Source organism: Sarcophilus harrisii, chromosome X (genome assembly GCF_902635505.1).
Source record: "Sarcophilus harrisii chromosome X, mSarHar1.11, whole genome shotgun sequence".
Lineage (NCBI taxonomy): Eukaryota > Metazoa > Chordata > Mammalia > Dasyuromorphia > Dasyuridae > Sarcophilus > Sarcophilus harrisii.
Window position 1 is genome coordinate 38,181,434 of NC_045432.1, and position 25,058 is coordinate 38,206,491.

The 25,058-nt window shown below is 36.4% G+C and overlaps 1 protein-coding gene across 2 annotated transcripts in view; it reads left to right on the top strand.

Moving 5' to 3' along the window:
- CCDC160 (coiled-coil domain containing 160) overlaps positions 1-15,227 on the top strand; it is a 71,495-nt gene extending 56,268 nt beyond the window's left edge. Inside the window, exons 4-6 of one of the 2 annotated variants that reach the window (XR_004230614.1) lie at positions 2,598-2,658; positions 6,315-6,522; positions 8,043-15,227. The gene's annotated coding sequence lies outside the window, so the exon portion shown is untranslated. Of the gene's footprint in view, positions 1-2,597; positions 2,659-6,314; positions 6,523-7,417 lie in introns of both variants that reach the window. The other variant, XR_004230613.1, reaches the window with a different exon arrangement.
- Positions 15,228-25,058: the final 9,831 nt, after the last annotated feature.

The following is a 25,058-nucleotide window of genomic DNA, read 5'->3' on the forward strand; positions in this document are numbered from 1 at the left end:
GGAGGGCCAGACTATAGTAAAAACAAAAACTTTGTTTTGTGGGCCTTTAAATAAAGAAACTTCATAGTCCTGGGGGAGGGGAATAAATGTCCTCAGCTGCTGCATCTGGCTCGCGGCTGTAGTTTGAGGACCCCTGATCTAGACTTTTTTGGTCTTCTTGTGGCAATTAATAGACGGCTCTCAAACTTCCTTAGGAAATGATAATAATCTATGTTAATATCTGTTATTTTATCCATTTACCATCTTTACATGTCAATAAATTGTTGATAGGCTTATTTCAGTAGGCCAAGTGGGAATTATTTCAATTATTTACCATCTCTTCTTATTTTTATTCATTTTTTTTCCTAGTTTGCTTTTTTTTTTTGCTCTGAAATTTAATAAGTTGTTGATCTGAGTGTATAGAGATGACTCATTCAGGAATGACTTCCACACCAAAACTATTGTTTTCTTATTTGTTAGAATGTTATCAATTTTCTTGGTATGCTATTTGCTACTTTCCATGTCCAAACTTTCCATGTTTGGTACTTTTTGAGTGCCTTCACAAAGAAAATATTTGCAATATATGTGTAGGGATTCTGTATAGTTTACAATGCGTTGACTTTTCTTGTTTCTACCTCTTAAACTATATTTTCCAATATAGTTTTGCTACATTTCACATATACAAATATGTAAATTTAAAATATGTAGAAGTAAAAGTAACAATTTCAGGCAGAGAGTGTTCTAGCGATTAACTAGAAGAGAGAGTTGAATGCTCTAAGAAAGAGGAAGCTGCTTGACTTCCAAGAATGGAATAGTAGAACCACAGGAACTGAGTGATCCTAGAGAAGTCCCTGGCAGGGGGTAGGGAAAGAAAAGAAGAATAGGAATAGTAGGTGACACCTTGATCAGGGGTATTGAGGCAGCTTTTTGTCATGTGACTCAATAACAACAAGAGGGCTCTGTTGTCTTCCTGGCCATGTGTCTAAAACATAAGAGAACTTCTCAAGAAAAATAAAAATTAATGAACGACCTATTTCTGATGTTTCATATGGACACAAAAAATTAATTAAAGTATTTTGAAGTCTGGGGTATGAATCTGTATATCAAGGGTGTACATATTACCTTACTCATTGAAGAAAAGGGCTACAGAAGCAAAAAATAATAATAATAATTCAGCAAGCGAAGAGCTGGCTAATAAAATTGTATCAGAGTAGGATTTGGATTTCTGGATCACAACTTACAATGTAGGACTGACAGATCAGAGATCTGTCTAATAAAGGCTAATAAAAATGTATTTGCCAGAAAAAAAAAAGAGTACAGTAAATCTTTGGGGGCAGCTAGATGGTGTAGTGGATAGAGCATCAGCCCTGAAGTCAGGAGGACCTGAGTTCAAATTTGACCTCAGACACTTAACACTTCCTAGCTGAGTGACCCTGGGCAAGTCACTTAACCCCAAATGCCTTGGCCAAAAAAAAAAATGTATTTGCCAGGCATGCTGAAAATCTAATCTAAAGGGTTTTGAATTAATCATAATGAGCTGAAAAAGATTAGAAACAAGGAAGGAATAATAACATCTGGGATATCCAAAAAATTCACAGGAGACACCATTCAATAAAGTCAAACCTACAACCTCAAATGTATATACAATATACCCCCCCCCCAAAAAATAGACACATAGATTAGTAAATTAAAAATAGGACAGTGTCTTTGGTAAATAGGCTATTTGAAATCTAAGAGCCCAGTGTTTCCAACCTGTGATAAGATAGCAGGAAGGATAATTAGGGAATATAAGTTTAAATGGAGATCAGTGAAAGGATTTACTTAAATGCCAGTTATAGAATTGATCAGCAAAAGCAGCAAAATAGATATCAAGGGAATTGATAAGAAAAAAGAAAAACAATACAGTCAGAAATGGTGATACAATTTTAAGAGAGCTTTTAAAGTTGAGGATCTTAGCCTTTTTCTGTATCTTGGACCACCTAGTGAGTCTGGTGAAATCTATGGACCCCTTCTTAGACTCATGTTTATAAATGTATAAATTAACATACATCAGATTGCAAATGGCAATAATTATATTGAAACAGTATTATTTAAATGCCATGAATTATTAATATTATTAAAATATATATTTAAAAATTTACTCATGGACCCTAGGTTAAGAATTTCTATTTTGGACCTGGTTGCAGTTGAAAAATGGAGGGAAACAAACCCTAGAGATCATTGGAGGTATAAAGCTATGAATTTTGCCCCGTGAAATACCAATTAAAAACGTGGGGCTCCTTGGTCACAGAAGGAAAGGCAAATGCAGTCAATGTGAAGGGCCCACACTTGGGTCAGAATGACCTCATCTCGAATTTGTGAGTCAAAAGGACGTTGGAAAGAATATAGGGGGAAATGGAAGAGAGAAGTCATTAAACCAGTGAAATATGGTATAGGACATTTTGTACTTGATAGAAAATTCCAGGGCCTGGTCATGTTCAGATGGAAAAATAAGTGTGTGCTAGAAACAGGAAATTATATATAAAATGTACTAAACAGAGAAGGAAAATGTCTCCAAAGAGACATCTTTCCTGGAGAACTGAAGAGACTCCCAGTGATTTTCATGTTTAATTTTACAGATTCTGGAATACTGATGTCAACTTGGAAAAAGCGGCTGGAATCAACTTATTGGAACACCAGGTACTGAGAACTTTGTTGAATGGACTTACTATTCTCCCTCTGGAAAATTCTTATCATGGCAGCTTTTATGGTATGGTGTTAAATCTGTGTTTATATATGTATGTCCAAACGCATAGGTGTATCAATGTACTATTTTAAAAACATGTTTACACCGATATAATAAGGGGTCATTTGGTTTGGGGGAGTATTGTTTATTTCTCTAATAGTTTGCAAAGTACAATAGGACTTGGCAAGTTAGAAATTATAATTAAACTTTTAACTGTATATATGAGGGAGTAAGAAATTGGGGACAGTTTCAATGAAAAAAAAATCTCCATCAAGTTTCACTGGTCTAGAGTGAAGGGAAAAAAAAGTAAGAAAAAAGAATGAGTCACAGTATTCAAAACAAGGTTAAAATTCCACTGACCTCTGCCATAATCAAACCACAGTTAGGGGATTGTGTTCATTTTTGGGTGCCATGATTTAGGGAGAATATCGACTAGTCAGAGAATGAGCAGATAAGGACTAGCAGGATAGTGAAGGACCTCAAATTCAAACGATATGAGCATTGGTTATTGGAATTTGGGATATTTAGTCTGGAGGAGAGAGAAATTAGGAGAATATTCTAGCTGTATTTGAAGGGCCATTACATGGAAGATATTTAGACTTGTTCTGTTTGGCCCTGCAAGGCAGAACCAGGAATAAAATGGGTAAAAACTAGCCCAAAAAGCAAATTTAGTCTTGGCTGAAGGTAAAATTTCCGAACAATTTGAGCTGTCAACAGGGGGGATGAGTTGACTTGGAAGATAGTGGGTCACCCTCACTGAAAGCCGTCAAGGTCTGAATGAACTCTTGTTAGCTATGTTATAAAGAGCATTACTGCTCAGGTATCAGCTGGGATAGATGGTCTTTGAGGTCTCTTCCTTCTCTGAGATTCTGTGATTCTGATTTTGTAAATATTTGAATAGAAAATCATTGGTGGCTCTTTGAATATAGCAATTAGAGAACTGAGTTTTGAGTTGGGTGAAGATTTGCTCTCACACAGGGCAACGAGGGCCATTTGAACTCTACTTTCAAATGTGAGAATAATAATTATATTGCAGTCGATGAAGAGCTCATTTGATCCTAAATTCCTTGTTGGATAATAACTTGTTGGAAAGAGTAGCATGCATTATATGCTGTCATCCTTGAGGACACCAGTATTAACAGAAAACACTGAGAATCTCTTTTAACTTCTTCTTCTTCTTTTTTTTTTTTAGCAAGGCAATTGGGGTTAAGTGACTTGCCCAGGGTCACAAAGCTAGTAAGTGTTAAGTGTCTGAGGCTGGATTTGAATTCAGGTCCTCCTAACTTCAGGGCTGGTGCTCTATCGATTATAGTGCCATCTAGCTACCCCAAGTACCTCTTAAAAACAATGCAGATCACAAGAACTGGTGATATCTGAAATTGAATGGAAATGTAAAATTGGAATAGTTATGCAATGGGTACAAGAAAACGTTGGCACTAAAAAAAATGGCACTAACCGAAGAAAGTGTTAGCCCTCTTTATTTATCCAGAATGGTTATAAATGTCATGATTTGTTAGGATGAATAATACATGAACTTTGAGGAAACTTATATAAGATGAATTCATGTGTTTAAGTGCTTGCATTCCACGTATAAGATTGAATAGTTTTAGGTTATTTGGGTTTTTTTTCTGTCTACTCTATATTGGCATAGTATTGTTTTAATTTTCCCTGTTATTAATTTTCCTATATTTATAGATTTGAATTATATTATTTTGATAATGATATATTGCATGTAAACAATAGTCAGAAGTTTTTAAGAGACTGTTGAATATGCCCAAAGAATGGATCAATTACTGATTCTCACATATTAGCTTTAAGCTAATTGAGTACTTGTTAGTAATGACGTAGAAAAGAAAAATGTTCACCAACTAGGCAACAATTAAGGTGTATAGTTTGATTTACTTAGCTTGAATTAAAATGGCTACAAATGGTAGAATATGCATGTAGGGTGGGACCAGAGACTGAGTACAGAGTCAGCGATCTGTCCATAGGAGGACAAGTTGGAACATGGAGGCAGTAGGCAGAAGACTAGAGATCCATATCAAAATGGGTAGGAAAGCGAGAATGTCTAAGATGGAAGGTACGATGATCTGTCCTAAAGGGAACAGGGAATAATAACGTGTGTCCTGATAGTCAAAAGAGAGTCAATAATCTGTCCCCAGGAGGACGGGTAAGGAAATGCGTTTAGGTAGTGACTGAGGTCTTGAGTATCTATTCACAATTGAAATGGTTGGAGATTATGCTCAAAAAATAGAGAGAAACCCCAGGAATTGATAGGCCAGGAAATGGGTCCAAAGAGTAGCGAGACCTCTGGGCATTTGTATTAAAATAGATCCGGAAGCAAATGTGTCCAGTGATGAAACAGAGGTTGAAAGGTCTGGGAATCTATCCCAAATGGGAGGCAGGGGTCCTCAAACTACGGCCCGCGGGCCAGATGCGGCAGCTGAGGACGATTATCCCCCTCACCCAGGGCTATGGAAGTTTCTTTATTTAAAAGCCCACAAAACAAAGTTTGTGTTTTTACTATAGTCCGGCCCTCCAACAGTCTGAGGGACAGTGAACTGGCCCCTTATTTAAAAAGTTTGAGGACCCCGGTTAGGGGATCTTTCCAGCGAGTATAAAGAGGGCCAGGAAGATGGGTCTCAGGAACAGACAAATATCTAGGGAACAGTTTAAAAATGAAAAGGTCCGGCATCCAGTTCAGAGTAGAGAGAGAGTCAGAAACTGAATAGGGCAGAGAACGAGTGCAGAAAATAGCTAGAGATTCAGGCTTATATCCCAAAGTGGCCAAGTCAGGTATATTGTCCCAAAAGTTTGCCAGAGGGAGTCCACTAAAGCAAGTTTTCCTCATCTTATCCCAATTTCAAAATGGTCCGGATGGGGCCTTTGGCTGTCTCCCTGTCTGAAAGTGTCAAGGAATGAATCTAGGGAATAGACATGGGGCCAAGCATTTATTCCAAAGCGGATAAGTCAATGGATGTGTCCAGGGAGTAAGTAGGCTAAAGGCCAGCAACCTATGCCAAAGACTCGCATCATTAAATGGATCCAAAGAGCAGATGGAAGATTTGGGACTTTCCCCTAGGCTGCATTCAGATAATGAAAAGAGAGGAAAAGGATAAAAGAGAGGAAGGGGAAGAGGGAGGTAGGGACATAGAGAGGAAGGAGAAGGAAGGGCAGAGAAAGAGACAGACAGAGAAGAGAGAGACAGAGAGTCAGTCAGTCAGTCAGGGACCTATGTGGATGGGCCAGAGAATGGACCCGAAGAGTAGAGAGAAGTCCAAGCATGTTTCAAAATGGACTTATCAGGAAATGTGTCCAGAGAATAGACAGAAAGCCAATAATTTGGTCAATATAATTATAGGATTATAGATCTAGAAAAGGAAGAAACCTCAGAGGTAGTATAGTTTAGTCCCCTCACTTGACAGAGGAGGAAACTGAGGCTCATGGGGCAACATGATTTGCTCATGATTACAGAGGTACCCAAGTCTCAGAGTCAGAATGTGAATTTAGGTCTTTGAAATACTTATCTTTCTTTCCACTACACTGCACTGCTTCTCAATGATGTTTAGAGGGTAAGTAAATCAACCACATCTCACCACTTTCTAACCAGTATGGGGACTCTGAACCAGTCAGCCTCCAGCCCCTGCCTCAGTGATGAGCCAGGACCAGGGACTTGCCATGTCCCCTGCCACCATCCCTGCCCTGTGACAACAGGCCATTGGACCAGGATGGATGACTCTCCAGATTTCTTGCCTGCCTACTCAGGTAGAGATAATGAAATCAACCCGGGAGCTGATCTTGAGATTGATGTTTGAAAGGTGAGTAAATCAATTATGTTACCCCTTCTGTAAGCATATCCATCCAGCCTCCAAACCCTGACTATCTCTAACTTCTATACTACCCAGCCACCAGGCTAAGACCACGGGCTTTCCATCTGCACTATTCTCTCTTGGTGACTATCCCTCCGCATCAGTTCATATCAGACTTTCCATGTTTCCCAACATCCTTCCAAGCATTCTTCCTGATATCGCAGGAATCAAGAACTTCATATTAATTACACTACGTTAAGCCATTCTCCATTTGATATGTCTCCCCCCTTCTTCTGGATACCAGGTTCCTAGGCCCAGACTAGCCATCTTCCAGAATTCACGTCCCCCTAAGTCACATCATGGACATCATGAAATCCCCGTTGTCGCTGGCCGTGAGGCAGGGCTGCCTTGTATTGGGCTGGGAAGGAATTTACAAGGAAGCCTTTAACTCTTTAGAACTAGCCAAACTCCGAGAGCCAGCCAATTTCTAGCACCCACGTGTGTCCAAGAGCCCAGGACCGGGGACTTATATTTTCTACTGCTAACCTTGTTTCTGTATATCACAGAATGAAACAGTAAATACCGAAATGGCCCTTCAAAAAAATCTCCCCCACGTAAACTTTTAGCTAGCAATTTAGGCAGTATCCCCTATCCAAAGTCCCGGTTCTTGATACGATATCCAAGAGAAGTGGGTGCGTTTTCTGAATCATCCTCCAGGACCAAGATGCTTGGGATCATCACAACTGCAATGCATGCATTCCACTTTGGGGGGATGTTTCCTTGATATTTTTAGAGCCATGGTATACAATGCTTTCTTCTTTTGCTGATTATCCCCTCTGCATCTATTTATATCAGACTTTCATGCCTCTCTCCATCCTTCCAAGCATCCTTTCTTATATTGCAGGAATCATGGGCTTCATTCACCTACCACAGTATGTTGAGTCATTCCCTAGTCGACGTGCCTCTCCCTTGCTTCTGGACACCAGACCCTTGGAATAAAACTGGACTCACTCCAGAGTCCATGTCCCATGAGTACCCACATGGAAATCATTTATTCCCCATGGAAATGGCCATAAGGCAGTGCTATCCGGACTGAAGCTGGGAAGGGGATCTCATCAAGGAAGCTTCTACTCTCTAGAACTATCTAAACTCTGACCCAGGTGGTTTGCAGTACACTTATTTTGTGAACAGTATATGACTAAGAACTTGTCATTTTTCCTTATGCTAATTCTGCTTCTTTAACCAGAATGTCAAGGATGTTTATATTATCTTTCATTTGACGTAACCTTCATTTCCAAAGATACCCATCCCTACCCCGTAAGGAGAGAATCAGCCCTTGTATTAAAGAAATAGGCAACCACACATAAACCGGGTCTGACAGTGGGGGGGGAGGGGGATTCAGACTCCCAAGTTCTGCTACTCTATGACCAAAAGAACAGGCATTTTCTCAAATCTCTTCCAGGATCAATATCCTTAGTCATCATAATTGCAGTGCATGTCCTTTCAGTTTTTGGTATTTTCCTTTCCAGGTTGCCCTCCTAACTTTCCAGATTTTCTCTATCATGCCATAGCAACCTTATCACCCTAGAAGTTCACTCCACTCCAGAGCGCTTCACTTTGGAAGTAGATCCCGCTGCTGGGCCCTTCCTCTGATTGGTTGCTTCCTGCAGGAATTTCTGTTCTAAGGAAAATGCCCAGATCAGCCATGTCTTCTTTCCTCCCTGAGCTCCACTCCTGACTCTCAAGACTTTCTCCATCATGCCAGAACAACCTCCTCACCCTGAAAGTTCAGTCTGCCTGACGGAGAACGATCCCACTGCTGGGCTCTTCCTCCGATTGGTCGCTTCCCGCCAGAACCACCATTTTAAGGAAAGTGCCCAGATCAGCCATGTCTTCATTTCTCCTTGGGCTCCACTCCTGTCTCTCAAGACTTTCTCCATCATGCCACAGCAGCCTCGTCATCCTGGGAGATCAGTCTGCCTGACTTTGTACTAGAAGTAGATCCCACTGCTGGGCTCTTCCTCTGATTGGTTGCTTTCTGCCAGAACCACCATTTTAAGGAAAATGCCCAGACTAGCCATGTCTTCATTCCTCCCCGAGATCCACTCCTGACTCTCTAGATGTTCTCCATCATGCTAGCGGAGCTTCTTCACTCTGGAAGTTTAGTCTGCACTGGCCTCCCACCGGACCTACCCTCTGCCCTATGGACCCTTCCTCTGATTGGTCAGTTCCTACAAGAAACTTCATTTTAAGGAAAGGAGGTCAAGATCAGCCATGTCTTCATTCTCTCTGCACCTCACTCCTGACTCTGCAGACTTCTTCTATCATGTCACACAGCAGCCTTCTCACCCTGGGATTTTGCTCTGTCCAGCAGCCTCATCACCCTGGAACTTCGCTCCTCACCTGACCTCACACTTCTTCTGATTGGTCCATTCCTCTTAGAACCTCTCCTCTCTTAGGTTCCACTCCCGACTCTGCAAAATTTCTTTACCATGCCCCAGTAGCTTTCTAACCCTGAAGGTTCGCTTTGCCACTTACTTCCCCCCCTAAAAATATAGTCTCTTGGAGGCCTTTTCTCTGATGGGTCTGTTCCTGTCTGAACCTCCATTTTAAGTAAATGCTAGCCATAACTTCATTCTTCTTTGATTTCCAATCCTGAGTCTCTAGACTTGTTCTACCATGTTATAGCAGCCTTCTTGCCTCGGAAGTGCATTCTGCCCCTGTAGATTCCTCACCCTAGAAATTCACTCCATCCCTAGATCTAGCCCAATGCTCATCCATCAGATTTCTAGCATCCTCACTTGGCCAGCTACATAGGATCAGCGACTTGCCATTTTCCATAGCACTGACCCTGCTTATAAGAGAATATCAAAAGTATTTCCAGTCTTTTCCTTCCAAATATGTCCCTCCATGTCTTCTAAATAAGTAGTCCTTACATCACCGAATGAAACAAAAGCAGAAAAGGTACTTCAGCAAAAGTGATCCATCCGTGAGCTTCTTCAGATTGTTTAGGGGATATTCCACACCAAAAGTTTTAGTACTCCTATACTCGAAACATAACAGATATTTTCTCTTAACTCTCTTCCAGGACCAAGATGACTGGTCATCATGATTACAATGTGTGCATTTTCTCTTTTTGGTGCTTTATCTTGGTAGTTTTCAAGTCATAGTATATATATTGTTATCCTTTCTTAAGGACCATCTCTCTTTATCAGTTCATATCAGTATTCTCATGCCTCCCTTTGTTCTTCCAGATTCTGTTTTTATACATTATATGAATCATGAGCTTTATTCCCAAAAAACAGTATGTTGAAATACTCCCTAATCAATATGCCTCTCTGCTGCTTCTTCACATTACTCCCCGGGACTAAAACTAGACACTCTCCAGATACCATGTGACCCCATTTTTAATGAAAAAAGAATAAATTTCCCCATTGGAAATAGACCAAAGCAGGGCGGCCGTGACTGAAGATGGGAAGGGAAATTGACAGGGAAGCTTCAGATCTCGAATCAGACAACTTCTGACCTGATTGGTTTCAAGCAGTCACGTTAGGTCAAGAGCATAAGACAGATGCCGTGTCATTCTCCCTACTGTGGCCCTGCTAACTGACATCATAACCAAAAAAAAATCCTTTTCTAATATCTTTTGTTTTGATGTTTACCTTTATTTTCATCCTATCCAAAGATAGCTACAACATATATCAAAGACAGAAACAAGAAAAGCTGCAGGAGCACGTAAATTTAATTCACTTATACATATGAGTTTCCAAATTTTGGCTACATTCGATTCAAATCTTGGCCCTCTATAACTAAACAAAGCAAGCATAATCAAACTCTGACCCACCCAGGCTCTAGTACCCAAAGGTGACTAACAGTTTAAAGCTGAGTATCTGTCATTTTCTGTAACAATGACCATGCTTCTTTATACGATAATGTGATCATGCTCCTAATTTCTGCTGCTTTGCTATCATTTTCACTACTAAATATATCTCATAAGATCTAGCTCTCTGGCTAGTGAAGGGATCAGGAATCAGAGAAGGGAAAAGTACATAAAAAGCACTTCAAAAATCATTTACAGAAAAGCTATGATTGATAGTTTAGGCCAGAGGTGTCAGACATGTAATCTATATGTTGTCTGTGGCCCACAACATTTAGGGCAGCCCAAGCCAAATTGAAATATAATTGGGAAACATTTGACAAAATAAATGAAAATACAAAAAAAAAAAAAACCCAGATACTATTACGTTTTAAAACTAGGTCAACATTTAGCATTCTTGGAGTCCTTATATATGGTTTAGTGGTCCCCATTTCTAACTGTCTTCTGTATCACTAATTAGGCAATTCCTATATTCCAATAGTTGCGCTCCCAATGAATAATTAGGCAATGTTCCACACCCCCTGGAGCTCTATACACAACCAAAACAGGCACATTTTAACACACTGATTATAACACTTTATTTTGCCAAAATTTCAAAAACATGTCTAATATCCTTTGTTTTGATATCACTCTCAATTCCATACATATCCTTTCTAAACTCATATGCACAAAACCATCCATTACATTAAAGAATGAAACAGAAAAGCAGAAAAGTCATTTCAGCAAAACTTGACCACACATAAACTCTGCTTGAGTCATTAGGAAATACTCTATAGCAAATCATCACTGCTCTATACCAAACCAAAATGAGATCATTTTATCTACTCTCACCCTGAAACAAGAATTTTAGCTATTATAATTTCATTGCATTTGGTTTTACCTTTAAGTCATTTCCTTGACATTTTTGAAGTCAGCGGATACTTGGTTTTCCTTTCATATTGAGCATTCCTCTGTTTTAATTCATTTAGATCTTCCCATGACTACACATTTTTTCCAATTGCCTTTTCTTATATTGCAGGAATTATGTAGTTCATCATGTTTTATGGTACACTGAGCTACCCCAATTGATATGCCTCCACTTTGCTTGAGAGCAGCCCCAAAGTTTACATGATCACAGCCTCCCAAATGAAGATAATGAATTCCCCATGGGAACGGCTTTGAGCCAAAGCTGCTATGTCTGGAAGTGGAAAGAGAAGTACATCAAAGTAGTCTTACTTCTCAAGAAATAGCCAAACTATTGCCCAATCATTTCCCAGCACTCACAGTTGACCAAGAGTATAGAGATTTGGCATTTTTCCCATAGAGCACTTTTATTCTTTATATCATCATGTTCAAACACTTCTATTATCTTTGGATTTGATGTCGCCTTCATTTCCAAATATATGGCTACCTAGAGAGCCAAACATTGTATCAAAGAATGCAAAAAGAAACATATTAAAGGTACTTTCAAAAATCACCTGGCAGGAGGTAGAAAGAATTCATGCACATAGACTCCCTTCTCTAGAAATGACTCCATTCTGCTCAAACTGTTTTCTAACATTATCACTTAACCAACAAGTAAGGACAAGGAACATGTCATTATGTCTACAAATGTCCTTTTTTCTTGGCATCATAATATCTGAACATTTCTCACAAAAATGATTTTAATTCTTCCATTTCTAAAATGTCTTGTCTTACTTTTTACTGGTGAGAGAACCAGACTGTGCATCAAAGAAAAAAATAAATAAATGCAGTAACAAAAAAAAAAATCACATACCACACGCTGTGGCTGACAGTTTCAGAAATATTCCATATTCAAATGTCCCAAAACTTTAGAGACAACCAAAGCACAGGCATTGTATCCACTGATAACTCTATCATATTACAATGTCAAAAATATTTAAATATCCATTGACTTTATATCACTTTCATTTCCAAATATTTTCTTCATCATCCCATACCCAAGGGGAATAACAATCATATGAAAGAATGAAACAGAAATCCAACAAAAGCTCTTCAACCAAATATCCACTCGTCTAAACTTTGTTTGGAGAATTTAAATCATATTTTACAGCAATAGTTCAAGCTGCTCTATAACCAAGCAAGTTGATTCCATTTCTCCACTTAACTCTTTTTCACAATAAGAAACTTGGTCATTATAATTTTCCTGCAGTTAATTGAAACTATTAGTGCTTTCCTATAATATATTAAAACCATACAATGTTATCCTCTACTTTATACAATGATATCCTCTATTGTTGAGCGTCTTAGTTTATTTCAGTTTCCCCATTTTTTTCTCCACCTTTCCAAGCATACTGTTATATGTTATAGAAGTAATGGGTTTCATTCCTGTACCAGGAGGAGGAGAAATAATTAAATTCAAGTGTTTCCATCGATCTTTTTCCAAACAGGTTCATGCAAAAACTTCAGATAAATCATAAAAGACTGTAATTGTAGGCCATATAAGGAGATATGTAAAATTCCCTACTGCAAATGGTTCAGAGGCAGAACTTCTGAGGCTAGAAGTTGGAAAAGGAGTTCTTGAAAGTAGCCTGATTTCTCTATGTCCATTTCTCCATGACTTGCCATGTCCATGTTTCCTAGCACACACATTTGGTGAGCAGTTCTTTAATAGATACATGGCTATTTTGCCTACAGATGATGCTTTTGGTGACATCATAATGTTTAAACATTTGTAAAACACATTCATTCCAAATATATTCTTTGACAGCTTATAATTTGAGACCAAAATTTTGTATTCTAGTGAAATTAAATTGCAAAAAAAAAAAAGAAAAAAAAAAAGAAAAGAAAAGAAAGAAAGCCTTCCTTCTACCTTACCCTATTGGTGGATTTGCCCAAGGATTTACACATTATTGAACAACCAGTGACCCATCACTATATAATCTAACAAAACATGTATATTCCTTTTCACCACTTTTTATGAAGACAACATCTTTATACAGCTTAATTTTAGCACCATTAATTTCAGCTCTTCCTTCATTTTTATCACTTTAAAATTAAAATTAATTTTATAAAATATTTTTCTCTTTGGATGAACATCCTTTTGTATAATTTATTTCAGTCTTCAATTTCTTTTCTTATGTTACAGAAGTTATGAATTGCAGTGACATACCACACAATACTGGGAGTCAAATCCAAGTAATATTTTCACCATTCTTTTTCTAACACAGATTTAAGAAATCAATAACTTAATTTCAATTTTCCAATCCCTCTCCCCACTCCTAGAAGCAATCTTTCTTATGTGGGAAAAGTAATGCATTAAATATCTTAGCACAGGCTGCTGAGGCATCATCAATATCAAGAGCTTCATATTTTCTTTTTTTAACCATTATATTTTTTAACTTTTAAAAAACTCATTATAGTTTTATTATTTAATGCTAGATGAGCTTTTTGCAATTATTCAACAATTAGCACCCAGAATTCTATAAATTAGCAAAGCAGGAAGATTCATTCTAACTGCTCAATTCTTAGATAGCATACTTGTGCCGACTGAGTTTAAGGCAATAAATTCTACCTATTTTTTATTTTAAAATTATGTATTAATTTTATAAAAACTGCACATTGCTTTATTTCAACCTGTTGATTCTTTTCCATCATTCTCTTAAACTATTAGACAATTCAGTTATTATTGGTTGCATTTCCATATCATACTACCAGGAGTGACCCTCAAATCCAAGTGTTTCCAAACTCTTTTTCCAAAAAGTGTTCAGGAAATATATAAGGTGATTTTAACATTTCCAGGCCCCTCTCCATTTTTCAAAACACATTATGATGGAGAAGTATAATGACATACCATAAAACATGGACTCACTCTGAACTCCAAGAGCTTCTTTACTCTACTACTACTCTTGGTTCATACAAAATATTAGGCATAGCCCGATGTGTCTGCAAATTTAGGACATATATGGAGAGAAAAGTTTCTTCATGACATAGAGTTGTAAGGCCAGGAATTCTTGGCTGGAAGTAGGATGAGGAATTCAAGAAATAAGCCTAAGTTAACCAAAACTACTCTAATTATACATAAAAGCAATTGTAACATTTCATTTCTTTTCAAAATTTGAGCTCCAAATTTTCCCTCTTGACCCCTTCTCTCAGCACCTTATTGAGAAGGTAAACAATCTGATATAAGTTATACATGTGCAGTTATGCAAAACATGCATCCATATAATATGAAAGAAAACAGGAAAAAAAACTAGAAAAACAAAGAAAGTTAAAGAAAAAAATTGCATTGATCAGCATTCAGACTCCAGGAGTTTTTTCCCTGTAAGTAGACAGCATTTTTCATCACAAGCACTTCAGAATTGTAACGGATCACAGCACTGTAATGCTTAGAACAGCTAAATTATTTACTGCTGATCACCATATAATGAGGCTGTTGCTGTATTCAATGTTCTACTGTTACTGCATAGAATATTCTGCTCATTTCAGCTTGCAACAGTTGATATAAGTATTTCTAGGTTTTTCTAAAAGCATCCTTCTTATTATTTCTTATGGCACAGTAGCTCGGCCATTGCTGAAATGATGTAAGGACACACTGTCAGTTTCATTCATATTCCATAAACAATGTCACAGAACTGAATAGCAAACAAGTAGTATAACCTTCTCTCAATTCATAACCCCCTTCCTAAAAACTGAAATATGAGCCAGATATTAAATATCCATTAATTTCTAATAAAATTCAATTTCAAACTTAGCTCTTGTCATCATCTAATCTAAGAATGAAAGGTATGGTCAAAATGAACCTTCCTAGGCAAGAGAAAAAAGAAGAAAGGGAAGGAAGGAAGGAAGGAAGCAAGGGAAGGAAAAAAGGAAGGAGGGAAGGAAGGAAAAAAGGAAGGAGGGAAGGAAGGAAAGGAAAGGAAGGAAGGAAAAGAAAGGAAAGGGAAAGAAAGGAAAAAGGAAAAGCAAAGCAAAGCAAAGGAAACAGAAAAGAAAGGAAGACATCAGTCTTTTTGGCCTTCAGCATAGTGTGAGTTGGTGGTTTCTTTATGATCCCATAACCAAAGAAATAACAGTTTAAAATAAATGAAAACATGTACATTCCTTCCCCAAACTCTTCCAAAAGAAATTTATAAATTTTATGATGTCAAAGTCATCTTATTCTAATCAATCACATTTTTTCCTTTCAATATATACAATCTGTTGCTTCATTTCTGATTATTCGTTTATTTCATTTTCTTCAGTCTTCTAATTGCTCTCTTCTCCTCATCCTCAGTCTGCTTTCTGATATCTGCATGGTGAATGTTAACCTTGACATAGTAGCATATCTACAGTCACCCTCAGATCCAGATCCCTGTACCACCCCCTTTTCCCAACATGGGACAAGGAATCCCTAGGTTGACCCCAGTCTGTCATAGCTCCCCTCCATCCTCCAAAGCATACCCTTTTGTATAAAATGAATACGTTTGATGCTGTACCACAGGATGCTAAGCCACTCTCTAATCCAAGGGCTTCCACCCTGGATTGCTCTCCTGCATTCAGGAAAAATCATAGGCATCGCACCACCTCCTCATGACCATAGCCCTTATAGGCAGGTAAATGATTTCCCAGAGCAGAGGGTTGGGAGCCAGGAAGCCCTGGCTGCAAAGGGCAAAGGGGAAATCAGAGAAAGATTCACATCTTTCCACATCCACCTTCATCCATAACAAAGTCTAGCAACACCTAATGGCCAGCCATTCCACCCTGGCCACATTTCATTGACCTACAGATGACCCAGTTGTGATTTCCTCTTTTCTCAATATTTCTCACTTATTGCATTGTAATTTAGCCCCATTGACAATTACCTTCATTCACTTTTACATATGCAAAGAGCCAGATGTGAAACCCAAGAATGAAAAAGAATTTCCAGGAAAATAGTTCCAGGACAATCTGGTCCATATCACCTGGGACTGACATGTTCCTTCTCCCTACAGAAAATTTGTCCCCCAGCTGAAAAGACAAGGAAACCTGGGGCATTGTGTCCACTAAATATCCCCCTTCTGTTATAGACAATGTGACCAAACTACTAATATCCAAACTGGAATAGAAATTCGATTCCAAACCTAGCCTTGGTTATCCTGTACTCTGAAGCCCTAATTTGGAACTCCCTACAATGCAAATGCTCCCTTTCCTGTGCACCCAAAACAGAGACAATACTTCTCTGCTCATCTTTTTAGCTAAAATTCATGCAACTTTTGAATGACTGGGGCTTTGGAACTCTGAAGCTCAATCCAAACAAATGAATTTTACCCACCTTCCCACTTCTTGGATAACATGTTAGGGCACCTTCAGGTTATCTCCTTAAATTGCAGCTACATTTCTCATTTTACAAATGCTGCTTTAATTTTTAAAAATGCTGTCATCTGTTTTTTAAAAACACTTGTTGTAGTAATTGATTTATGTCCCTCCCCTTCTCTGCTTCATTCCCACTCTGTGTATCTTGTGATATTTCATTTGTTATTGATTGACATGTCATAATCCACACTGAGGAGTCACCCACAAAAGCTAGTGTTTCCCAAAATCCCTTTTCCAAAATAGCTTTAGGCAATCTATACATAAATGTCAGTCTTTCAAGGCCCCTCTCCATCTTTGAAAACATCTTCTCTTCATGAGAGAGAAGCGATGTGCTATTTAATAACACACCTTTGGATGATAAGGAGCCCTGGACTCTAAGAGCTGCCTGCCTCCTTTCTTACCCTGGGCTCAGGCCGAATCTTAGCACACTACCACGTGCCAGTATCCACAAGCCCTCTATGGGGGTGAAACGTTCCACATTACCCAGGGGTCATGGCCAGACTGCTCAGATAATACCAAATGTCTTGCAAAAGAAAATAAAAAGAGAGAGTGGGAAGGAAGGAAGTTAGGAAGGAAGTTAGGAAGTTAGGAAGTTAGGAAGGAAGGAAGGAAGGAAGGAAGGAAGGAAGGAAGGAAGGAAAGAAGGAAAGGAAGAAAGAAAGAAGGAAAGGGAAAAAAGGATGACTGAAGGAAGGAAAAGAATTAGGAAGGAAGGGAGGGAGGGAAGGAAGGAGGGAGGGAAGGAAAAAGTAAGGTCTGAAGGAAGTATGGAAAAAACAAGGAAGAGAAAGGAAACAGGAAGGAAAGAAAGAAAGAAGGAAGGTAGAACAGAAGGAAGGAAGTAGAAAAGGAAGAAGTCAGTTTTTCAGTTTTTGTATAATTGTAAATTGATAGTTTTAATGACTATAAATTAAAGAAGTAATAGTTTATAATAAGGAAAATATTTATATTTTTGCCAAATTATCGTGTGTGAGAAGAAATATAATGTACTATACTTTTAAGATTGTGTTAATTTTTCTCCTATTATATTTTTTGAATATATAAGTAAATTTAATTTTCTGATTATTTATTGTTTATTTTTTCTAGTTTTCTAATTTTTCTCATTCTCAGTTCGTTTCTGATACTGTATGGTGAATGTTAAATTTTGATATAGTAGTGTTATATTTCATAGTCATTTCTAGATCTAGATCTCTTGTACTACTTTTTCTAAATATATAAGAAATTTTGTTGACTTTAGTTTGTTGTGTAGTTTCTGTTCTCTCAAAGTATATTCTTGTATAAAATGAATATGTTTGATGTTGTACTACAGGATGTTGTTACTTTCTAATCTGGTGTTTTTCACTTGGATGTTTCCTGTATTCAGAAAATTATAGGTATTCTACTACTTTGCGACTACAGTTTCTTTATAGGCAGATAAAATGATTTCTAGTGTAGAGTGTTAGAAGTTAGAAGTTTCATGTAAGGGGCAAGGGGAAATTAGAGAAGATTTTCATATTTTCTCTACATTCATTTTATTCTATAATAAAGTTTAGTAATACGTAATGGTTAAAGTTATTTCTACTTTTAAAGTGTTATTATTTAAATTCTAAAGTTGATTCAGAAGTTGTGATTTTTCTCTATATTTTTGCTTTTGTTGCAAAGTAATTTAGCATTATTAATAATTATTTTACTATGTATACAAAGACTGGGGATTAGAAATTCCAAGTAATGAAAAGAATGTGTAGAAAATAAAGTTTTAGAATAATTTGGTCTATATTACTTGGATTATATGTTTTTCTTCCTTGAAGTTTGCCCTTGTGTTGAAAGATAAGAAATTTGGGGTATTGTGTGTTCATTTAAATATTCCTTTCTTTCTTTAGGGAGAGCAATGTTTTAAATTTGGCTAATATTTGTGCTATTGTAATACATATTTTGATTCTAAATATAGTTATGGTTATTCTTGTACTTGAAATTTTACTTGATGGCTATGAAAAGTAATGTTTTTCTTAACATTTTCAAAGGGCTGAGACAAGTTTCTTCTTGCTTAAATTTTTTGGGGTTGAATTTTGGTACAATTGGGGTTTGGAAACTTGAAGTTTGTGTCTAAATAGAGGGCTTTGGCTTACTTCTACGGATAATGAAGTTTCTGTTTATACATTAAATAAATTTGGTTTGCTTTTGTTTTTATTAATGTAGTTTTTACTTGGGGTTATTATTGTTCTTTGTTTTTTCAAAATTTTTGCTGATAGAAATAGATTTGTGTTCCTTCCTTTTTCTTCTTTCTGTTTTACTTTCTGTTTTGTGAGAGTTTTGCTTTTTTGTTGACATGTTATAATCTACAGTAGGCATTACCATAAAATTAGTGTTTCTAAAATTTTTCTCTAAATAGTTTTAGGTACCTATATATACCTATATATAAATGGTTCTTTTCTATTCTTGAAAGTATCTTTCATGGGATAGAATATATGTTTTAATAATATATTAGAGGAGGGAGTTTTGACGGTAGATGTTTGCTTTTTATTTTGCTTACTAAATTTTAGTATTGGCCATGTGCTAGTATTTTACAAGTTTTATGGGGTGGAATTGTCTCTTTGCTATATAGGGGTTAAGCGGTTGTGTTGCCAGATGGGTCTGAGTAAGTCTAATGGAGGGAAATAATTTCTGTTTCTTACTTGGTATACATAAATTTTTTGAGTTAAATTCTACTTGCCAAGAATTGCTTCTAGTGGGGTTGGTTTCTATTTTTTGTTTATATAGATGGATTTTCTTGATTTTGTTTTCTATTATTGTTTACTATTTTTTCTATTTTTACTTGATTGTTGCTTGTTCAGAGAGCTGGGGACATGATATCTAAAAGTAAGAAGTATTTTATTAAATGGCTTAAGAAGATTGGTTGAAGTATGAATGGGACATCAAAGGTGTTTTTCTATATTCTATAAGTATTGCTTAAGAGTTACTGAAGAGTAAGTAAAAGGTTCTATATTTTGTCTACTAATGAAATCTATTTTAATACTAGAAATTTAAAGTATTATTATTTAATACTTGAAAGTACTTTATTTTCAAAATGAAGTTTTTGCTACTTTACCTGAGAATAAATGTGAAATCAAAAGGAAAACTTCATCGGCAAAAAATGAATAAGCCAAAACAAAGACGCAAGTAACAGGTAAAATAAGTACATAGAAAAGTTGGTCGTGGGGCTATTTCTGTTGTCTCAGAGAGTTTGAGTTGGGATGGTTTGCCTATGATTCTATAAATTAAAGAAAGCCTAAAGAAATATGAAAGTAATGTAGGTAATTTCACAATACTTCTCTAAAGATAATTACCTTACTTGGTTTAATTTTAATGGGATTTTTAAAAGTCCTTTCCTTATTTCTAAATACATTTTACTTTTTCCTTTTTGACACAGCTCTGCCTTTGTTATTTTCTGGGTATTTTTTCTATATTACTTATTTTCAGTTTTTTATTCTTCTGAAATGTCATTCTTAATAGCTGTCTTGGATATCTCACACTTTGGGGATTACCTCTAAATTGACCATGTTCTAGCACATATTTCCTAAATAAACAGGGGTTCAACTAGTCCATAGGGTTTGCTATGTTCTAGCCTCTCTAAAGTATCCCCTTCATCCTATAGAAGGAGTGAGTTTAGTAACTTAATAGGATAAATTAAGCCTTTTCCAATCAAAGAGAGTTTCCTGTCTTTGTGGCTTGGCTGGGGCCCAGGACAAATCTTTAGACACACTAACACATATCAATGTCCACAAGCCTTAAAAAGTAAAAAGGTTCTATTGAGAGAGCTGATGCTAGAGCCAGGCCAGAATTGGAGAGGAAATCTGGGGAACCAGTCTTCACATTCTATTACATTTCATCTCTAGGAACATTTTTTTCAGAGTAAAATATAGCTAAGAGCTGATAATATATTATTTCATTTTCACACAATAGTGACCCTTTTCTTGGTTTTTTTCCTCCACAGTTCTCACTTATTTCTATCTAATGTCACTCTGTATTTTAAAATATCTCCTTCTATTTGTACTTTCAGAGATGGGATACTTAAATAAAATATTTTCATTCATAATTTTTCAGGGAATTATATATATGGTGACACAGTTGCTTCTATTCTATATTCTAGGTAATGTCTAGATTTAATAGTAGTTGATGTGCCAAGTTCTTTTGAATCATGACTCATTTCTTGTAAACAATGCAACAATATTTAATATCCATTAATTTGACAAGAAAATAATTTCAAAACTTAGCTTTTGCCATCTTCCAATCGGAGAATAAAAGATACAATCCGAAAGAAACCATTTTAGGTATGAGAGAAAGAAAGGAAGGAAGGAAGGAAGGAAGGAAGGAAGGAAGGAAGGAAGGAAGGAAGGAAGGAAGGAAGGAAAAAGGGAATGAATGAAGGAAGGAAGGAAGGAAGGAAGGAAGGAGGGAGGGAAGGAAGGAAGGAAGGAAGGAAGCAGAAATGATAGAAGAAATTGGCCTTTTTGGCCTTCAGCACAATGTATATTGATGGTTTCTTCATGATCCCTCAACCAAAGAAATAACAGTGTAAAATGAGTACAAGCATATATATATTACTGCCCCAAACTCTTCCAAAGGAAAAGCCTAATTTTATGATATCAAAGTCATCTGTTCCTCCCCAATACATTTTTCTTTAAATACATGCAATCTTTTGCTTAATTTCTGATTGTTCATATATTTCATTTTTTTTCAGTCTTCTAATTTCTCTTTCTCTTCTTCTGTCCTCAGTCTGCTTTTCTGATACATGTACAGTGAATGTTTGCCTTGACATAGTAGCGTATCCACAGTCACCCTCAGATCCAGATCCCTGCACCACCCCCTTTTCCCAACATGGTTGACCCAAGTCTGTCATAGCTCCCCTCCATCCTCCAAAGCATACCCTTTTGTATATAATGAATACGTTTGATGCTGTACCACAGATGCTAAGCTACTCTTTTCAATCCATAGCTTCCACCCTGATTGTTTCTCCTCCTGTATCTAGGAAAACCATAGGCATCGCACCACCTCTTCATAACCACAGCCCTTATAGGCAGGTAAATGATTTCTCACTGCAGAAGGTTAGAAGCCAGGAAGCCCTGGCTGCAAAGGGCAAAGGGGAAATCAGAGAAAGATTCACATCTCTCCACATCCACCTTCATCCACAACAAAGTCTAGCAGCACCTAAGGGCCAGCCATTCCACCCTGGCCACATTTCATTTACCCTGTGCTGGACCTAGCTAGATTTCCTCTTTCTCAATATTTCTACTTCTATTGCATTGTAATTTAGCCCTCTACTGACAATTACCTTCATCTACTCTTTTACATATGCAAAGAGCCAGATGTGAAACCCAAGAATGAAAAAGAATTTCCAGGAAAATAGTTCCAGGACAATCTGGTCCATATCACCTGGGACTGACATGTTCCTTCTCCCTACAGAAAATTTGTCCCCCAGCTGAAAAGACAAGGAAACCTGGGCATTGTGTTTTACTAAATATTTTTATAGAGCATGGGCTAAATATTGGAAAAATGATTTCAAATTTAGATTTGGTTATTCTGTACGGAACTTTTACTTGGAATTTCATAATGTAAATGTTTTTCTTGTATACTTAAAATAGAGATATTTTTTTGTTTTATTTTTTTTAGTTGAAATGGTAATTTTTGAATGATTGCTGGAATTTGAAGCTAGTTCAAATAAGTGAATTTTTACGCATTTTCTACTTTGGAGGCTATGTTAGGTAATTTTCTGAAGTATTATTCTTGTATTGTACTTATTATTTATAAATGTGTTTTACTTTTAAAATACTTCTCATTTGCTTTTAAAAAGAGCTGTTGGTGGTGTATTACTTATGTTCTTCTTGTTTTACTTTTCGTTTTGTGGGAGAGTTTTGCTTGTTGGTTGATATTTCATTATTCCATGAGGTATCAATACAAAATTTGTGTGTTTTTAAAATTTTTCTGGGGCTAGTTTTAGGGTACCTATATATAATGTTGTTTTTCAAGTGTTTTTCTCTATCTCTTGAAAGTGTCTTTCATGAGACAGTGAGTGTTGTTTATAATACATTTTTTGATGAGGTGGAGTTTTGGACTTTAAGAGTGTTTTTCTTTTGGGCCGGGTTTAGGCAACGTAGTATGTTACGCTACTGCTAGTAGTTTGCAAGTTTTGGTGGGGTGAAATGTTTTGCTATTTAGGGGTTATGGCATGTTGGGAGTGGGGTTTGCAAGTTCATGATGTAAGTAATTGTTTTTTCTTGGCTTTAAATTTTTGGGGCATTTTTTGGAGTAAATTTACGGTTGGTATTGTTTAGTGTATGTTTCATTTTGCTTATGGGGATGACTTTCTTGATTTTTGTTTCTTCTACATAGTTTAATGGTTTTTTTTTTTGTTTTTTATATGATTTTTTGGATTACAGAGAGTTTGATATGATATTCAAAGTGAAGAAGTATTATTAAATGTTAGAAGATTAGCTACATGGGAAGTAAATACTGTGTTTTTTTGCTTTTGGTATGTTTATTTTCAAAGAGTTGAGAGTGTGTGTGTGGCTTTTTGTTTGGCTGGGCGACATTGCTTTTAATAAATACAAGGCAATTTGTATTTATCAGCTATTTGTTGTTGAAATTAAATTTACTTTCAAATGTAGTTAAGTATTTTTGTAATTTACTAAATGTGAAATTGCAAGTGAAAATTTAGGTTAAATAAAATAAGGTAAAATAAAGAATAAAAGGTACATAGAAAATGCATTGGGATTTTTGCTGTTTTGTGAGTTGAGTGAGTGTGTTTTCATGATCTTATACAAGAAATGGTGTGTATAAGTATGAAAGTATATAGGTAATATTGGCACTTGTTTTTTTAAGTGATAATTATTATTTAAAGTATTTTTAGGGAGTTTAAAATTTTCATTTAAAATTTTTTTTTTTTAAAATTTGTTTTGGATACAGTTTTTATATTGGTGTATTTTTTTATATTGGCTATTTTGTTTTTTAAGTATTGTTTTTAATAGTTGCTGGGATATGGCCATACTTGGGAATGGGCTTTTAAATTTGCTTATTTTTTAGTGTATATATTTTTAACAAATAGGGGTTAAGTATTATAAATTGATGGGTATGTTTCTTAAAGTTTTTATTCTTGAAAAGGTTTTTCATTCTTGTAGTAGGTAAGTGGCATTATTATAGGGATAATTGTGGGTTTTTCTGTTTTTTATGGTTAAGGTTTAGGATAAATTTTAGATATTTAACATATGGCTTAGTGTTCATGAGCCTTTAAAAGTGTGTTTTCTGTTGGAGTATTAAGTGATGCTAGGTGCTTCTGTGCTGTACAGAGGAATTTGGGAACTAGTTTCGTTATTTGTGGTTATTTTACTTTTAGGATTGGTTTTATGAGTAAACATAGTAAAGCAAGTAGATGTTTAGTGGTGGATATTTGTTTAGTGGATGACTTTTTTTTGCTTTTTTCATAGTTTCTACTTTTGTTTATTTTAATGTTACTTTTCTATTTTTTTTTTAAATATTCTTTCTGGTTTGTAGGGCTTTTCAGGGAGAGCTAGATGGACAATATACAAAAGTATTTTTCATGTGCTTATTAGAAAATAGTTATATATAGTGGTGACATTGCTAGTTTTATTTATATTCTAGGTAATGTTCAAGACTTGGAAATAGAAAGCAATAAGTAGTGTTTGCGACTTTATTTTGAAAGAAGAGGAATTGTATTTTTGGAAGGTGTTAAATTGAAATTGGGCTTAATTTTCTAAATTTTAGACTTTTGCTACTTTTCTTGATTTTGTAAATGAAAGGAATGATCCAAATGAAACTTCTTAGGCAGGAGAAGAAGGAAGGAAGGAAGGAAGGAAGGAAGGAAGGAAGCAAGGGAAAAAAGGAAAGAAGGAAGGAGGGAGGGAGGGAGGGGAGGGAGGGAAAGAAGGAAGGAAGGAAGGAAGGAAGGAAGGAAGGAAGGAAGGAAAGAAGGGAAGGAAGGAGGGAAGGAAGGAAGGAAAAGAAATGGAAAGGAAGGAAGGCATCAGTCTTTTTGGCCTTCATCTCAATGTGAGTTGATGGTTTCTTCAGATTCCACAACAAAAGAAATAAGAGTTTAAAATCAATGAAAACATGTACATTTCCCCCCCAAATCTCCCAAAGGCAAAGGATATTACCCAGCATAATTTCATGATATCAAAGTCACCTTGCCCCATTACATTTTCCTTTGAGTATATACAATCTTTTACTTAATTTCTGATTGTTAATTTATTTCATTTTTTTCACTTCTACTTTCTCTCTTCTCATCCTGTCTGCTCTGTGATACCTATTTAGTGAATGTTTACCTTGACATAGCAGTGTATCCACAACCCTCAGATCCAGATCCCTGCACCACCCCCTTTTCCAACATGGGCGAAGAAATCCCTAGGTTGACCCCAGTCTATCA